The following is a 5,455-nucleotide window of genomic DNA, read 5'->3' on the forward strand; positions in this document are numbered from 1 at the left end:
TTACATTTTACTTGCACATGAAGTGCTGTGCCATCCTCGTGCCTAAATACAAATATACATTTTAAACACTCGTGTTACACAGACCCGTTTATGTCCCGTGTACCAATGACTATACACCAACATTTAACACACCACACGCAACATATAACAGAAAAATACACACGGGCGGGCACTTCGTCACAATACCATAGTGCACTAAAGTGATAGCAGACTGTGGCAACTGGTAATTAGTTCACAGGTGTAGAGCAGGTGAAGTGCAGGTGCAGTAATCCAATTAAACAAACAGACAACAAAGTACAGGTGAAATGGTTTGTTTATTTGGTGACCAAGCAGTAAATAATAAAGAGCTTGCAAGACACAGCAATGTGTATTGCACAGTAATGATAAAGGGTTGCAGTCCCGTAAATAATAAACACAGTACTAAACACAATTAGACACAAACACGGTCACCAGTCCAAAGTGAGTGGTGAAGTACAATTTATTACGTGCAACAACAGTGAACAAGTAGTGCAGTGTTGTCCGGGTTTATTGCCGGCCGTGGGTGACAGCTCCAGATCGTGTTAACCGTCTAGCCTAGTGAACAATGAACAATGAACAGTGTTTTAGACAAAACAAACAAAACACTCACGGTTCTCTATAACAATACACAGGTCCTTCCGGTTTCAGTGTAACCACAAATAAGGAACAGATCACATCACTACATCCCCTTTTCTAGATGTCTGACTTCCGCCTAACCCTGGGAATGAACTGTCGAGCCATCCTGTCCAGGGTACTCTGTTCCGTTTACACAGCGTCCTCACACGTCGGAAATGAGATCTAACACCAATAATCATTCGATCTCTGTCACAAAGACACATAGTTGACCAAAGTTTTTTAGAGTAACAGATTACAATTGGCATTTGACATGTTGTCAACTATATTAAGAATTGTAAGGAAATAATTCAAAAGTAAAATTTCAAGTAGACAAATGTTTTAGTACCTATTTTACCACTATTTTCTCATTTAAAGGGTCCAATGCTCCATCACCCGATCAATCCCCATTGCAGCTTGGGAGAACTGAAGGCCTGTGGGCATCCTCCGATTCCATGACCGAACCAATTGCCTCTTTACACCCAGGTGCTCCACAGAGGATATCAGTGAGCAACCGGCCACTGGAGAACAAAAGCTAGCCCTGTAGGTGTCTACCAGTAGGTTTCACCGTTGTGCTGTGAGTATAAACAGTCTAAGTAACCCACGGTAGCATCAGAGCCAGTGAAACGCTTCATGTGGACTCCACAGAAAGATTGGAAACTTTGCTCAACCTGGACACGAACCTGCACTCCCCTGACTGTATGCGTCTCCTTGCCCACCCCAATCTGGTTCTATTTTTAAGGGTCACATGTCTAAGTATAAATAGTCACTGCCATTTTTCCAAAACAAATAAAAAATAACTTGAACACTGTGCACCTTCACCGTACTACAGTACAAACACTTTAAAGATCACATGAGTAAATCAGATACTCCCTCACAGCTTCCCCCCGTTGCAATAAATATTATCACATGGGTGTGTTAGCACTGGGAAAGACTATTTATTTGCAGGCTTGGCAGTATGCCAAGTTGTAACGAGATTCATATGAACTTAAGATGTAACATAATAAGGAGAATCAGCTAAGATTGCAACAAGTGACTCCTCAGGCACCCTAAACATTCTAATTTATAAAGACAATTCAAAATACTTTTTTACTGTACCACATTAAGGCCTTAGTAAGAACATAAGAACAAAAGAAAGTTTACAAACGAGAGGAGGCTATTCAGCCCATCGTTTGGTTGTTTTGCTCGTTTGGTTATTAGTAGCTTATTGATCCCAGAATCTCATCAAGCAGCTTCTTGAAGGATCCCAGGGTGTCAGCTTCAACAACATTACTAGGGAGTTGGTTCCAGACCCTCACAATTCTCTGTGTAAAAAAGTGCCTCCTATTTTCTGTTCTGAATGCCCCTTTATCTAATCTCCATTTGTGACCCCTGGTCCTTGTTTCTTTTTTCAGGTCAAAAAAGTCCCCGGGTCGACATTGTCTATATCTTTTAGGATTTTGAATGTTTGAATCAGATCACCAAGTAGTCTTCTTTGTTCAAGACTGAATAGATTCAATTATTTTAGCCTGTCTGCATACAACATGCCTTTTAAACCCAGGATAATTCTGGTTGCTCTTCTTTGCACTCTTTCTAGAGCAGCAATATCCTTTTTGTAACGAGGTGACCAGAACTGAATACAATATTCTAGGTGATGTCTTACTAATGCATTGTAAAGTTTTAACATTACTTCCCTTGATTTAAATTCAGCATTTCTCACAATATATCCAAGCATCTTGTTGGCCTTTTTTATAGCTTCCCCACATTGTCTAGATGAAGACATTTCTGAGTCAACATAAACTCCTAGGTCTTTTTCATAGATCTCTTCTTCAATTTCAGTATCTCACATATGATATTTATAATGCACATTTTTATTGCCTGCATGCAATAGTTTACACTTTTCTCTATTAAATGTAATTTGCCATGTGTCTGTCCAGTTCTGAATGCTGTCTAGGTCATTTTGAATGACCTTTGCTGCTGCGTTTGCCACTCCACCTATTTTTGTGTCATCTGCAAATTTAACAAGTTTGCTTACTATACGGGGCAGCAGTGTGGAGTAGTGGTTAGGACTCTGGGCTCTGGACTCTTGACCGGAGGGTCATGGGTTCAATCCTTGGTGGGGGGACACTGCTGCTGTACCCTTGAGCAAGGTACTTTACCTATATTGCTCCAGTAAAAACCCAACTGTATAAATGGGTAATTGTATATAAAAATAATGTGTAAGAAATAATGTAATTATATGTAAAAAGTAATGGGATATCTTGTAACAATTGTAAGTCGCCCTGGATAACGGCGTCTGCTAAGAAATAAATTATTTATATACTATACCAGAATCTAAATCATTAATGTAGATTAAGAATAGCAGAGGAACTAATACTGTTCCCTGTGGTACACCAGTGGTTACCTCGCTCCATTTTGAGGTTTCTCCTCTAATCAGTACTTTCTTGTGCACTATGTGTTGTTGCGTATTTCTTTTTAAACACAATCTTGTCTTGGGTTATCCCTTATAGAAATTAACTATAGAATATTAACATGGTTATTTTTTGGTTTACCATCCTTTTACAATGTTTATTCAATGAAGCAATTCTTCTTATTCTGCTTTAATGTAGTCTAAATGATCATTATGTTTGACTGGGCTGCTCTGCAAACTGAAATCTCTTATGATAAGAGGCAACCTACACACAATTTACACTTATTATAAATCACAAAATAAAGAGTCTAGCCAGGAAAAGAATTGTGACATATGCCCAGGTTGACATCATAACAGAGAAACATATGTAGTGTTATTTTGTCATATCTGTAACAGTAATTGGTTGTTTTCTTAAATGTAATGTCTTATACTATGATGCTTTCAAGGCTGCTGTGGCCACATAATGAGTATGAGGTTTATATAATTAGTTCATACATTAGGAAATGGCTTGGAGTTCAACAAAGCCTTAGCAGACTGGCACTCTACAAGAAAGGGAAACTACAGCTGCAAGTCTCAGCTCTAACTGAGGAATTTAAGTGCGCTAAGGTCCATCTGGAAACGATACTGATGGAATTGCACGATGAGTGTGTGAGGGAGGTACCGCTTCTAGTGAGAACTGTGAGAAAATGGGAAGCAAAGGACGTGGTGGAAGATACAAAGGCTGCAAGGTATAAGTGATATCATAGGGCAAGTACAATAGGGAAGAGGAGACTGGTCTCAGTTCGGCTCTCCCGAGCGGCACAAAGTAGCTCCAGCTGAAAGGAGGAAGTTGGGAGTTACTGAAGTGCAAAAGCAAGAGGAGAGGATGAGGTGTGTCGAGGCAGTGTCCAAGGCTAAGCAGGGAGCATATTCTTTGTGTTCATCAACGGCTACCCTAAAGCACATTCTTAAAGGATGTAAGTTGGCTCTGAGACAGGCTCGCTTCACTTGGCGTCATGGTCAGATACTGCAACTCTTGGCATTAGCACTGGAAGAATGTTGTAATAAGATCAACAACTCACCACCCATATCAGCAATAGCTGGCTACCAGAGAACAACATTCTTTTGTCAAGGAGAGCAACCACAAGAAAGGTTATTAGAACTAAGATTCGCCTGGGACAACTGGAGACTGCTAGAGATGAAGAATGCAGCCTAATGTTGTCAGTCTCTGTCCTGTGGTCAGTCTCAGCATGCCTTTCTCCTAGTGGAGCTAACAGTGGCATGGGAGGATTCTGGATACGAGAGGAAGAAACTCTGGTATGCTGAGTTAGCTGCTGAGGTGGAACATTGGAGGATGGAGAGTCTGGGATTATCCAGTAGAGGTGGTTTGTCAGGGATTCGTCATGCACTCCATGACCTGGCTGCTCAGAGATACTGGATTCAGTGGAAAGGACTTGCAGATTGTAGTGAAGGCTCTATCCATGGAGGCAGAGATAAGTAGCAACTAGCTTTGGTTAAGAAGGAGGTTGATTGGGGACCTCAAAGGAGATGTGATAGAGGAAGTTAACATCAATAAAAAGGAATGGCTGGCTGAGGTAAGTAAACTGGGCTGGGTTGGGTGGGGGATGGATGGGAGGTGCTGGGTTGCCAGCAACACTGTTGAGCCTTCCTGTGGTGTCATGGCTAGTCGACGAAACACTGAAGATGGGAGGTGCCCACCTGATGGCACCTGCGAAGTGCTCTACCCATGCCATGCTATGGCACTAGGGAGGTCGAACTTTGGCAGATATGTGCAGAGGAGCTCCTGCTCTTAATGGGCCTAAGGGCAGTTTTATTGGGTCCACACTGCATGCTTCGCTGTATGGAGCTTTTCTTTTTTTATTGATCTGTTTAACCATCTTGGCAACTACTTATGAAACTTGGTCTTTTTTCATTTTTCAGTTGTGCTCTGCATTCTAATGCTATATCTATTCCTTTGAACTTCAGCTGTCATACCTTCCATTTCTCCTGCCTATTTCTCTCAGTTCCTATCAAAGTTAATCTTCCTAAAATGATACACTTTTGTTTGCATAGCCTTGTGCCTGGAATCCCAGCTAAATTCAAATTAATCACGCTGTGATCATGACCCCAGTGGTTGTACTGCTTCTAATTTACAAGCCAGGAAGCAATTATTTACAGCATCCATCAGTTCAGTTTCTACTTTATCACATCCCACAGGAATTTCCCAGTTTACTGTATACTGGGAAAGTTGAAATCACCCATAATTACAGTATTCATGATTACATCATATTACATGCATTACAATGGTTGTTGTAAGTGAAAAATAATATACAGTGCCTTGCGAAAGTATTCGGCCCCCTTGAACTTTGCGACCTTTTGCCACATTTCAGGCTTCAAACATAAAGATATGAAACTGTAATTTTTTGTGAAGAATCAACAACAAGTGGGACACAATCA

General features: G+C 40.9%; 1 long non-coding RNA gene across 1 annotated transcript; it reads right to left on the minus strand.

Annotated features, from left to right (window-relative positions):
* Positions 1-295: 295 nt before the first annotated feature.
* On the minus strand, positions 296-1,345 carry LOC131727426 (uncharacterized). The gene is made up of 2 exons (XR_009322154.1): positions 980-1,345; positions 296-573 (listed from the first exon to the last, which is right to left on the minus strand). It is a non-coding gene; the product is annotated as an uncharacterized LOC131727426 (long non-coding RNA).
* Positions 1,346-5,455: the final 4,110 nt, after the last annotated feature.

Source organism: Acipenser ruthenus, unplaced genomic scaffold, assembly GCF_902713425.1.
Source record: "Acipenser ruthenus unplaced genomic scaffold, fAciRut3.2 maternal haplotype, whole genome shotgun sequence".
Classification (NCBI taxonomy): domain Eukaryota; kingdom Metazoa; phylum Chordata; class Actinopteri; order Acipenseriformes; family Acipenseridae; genus Acipenser; species Acipenser ruthenus.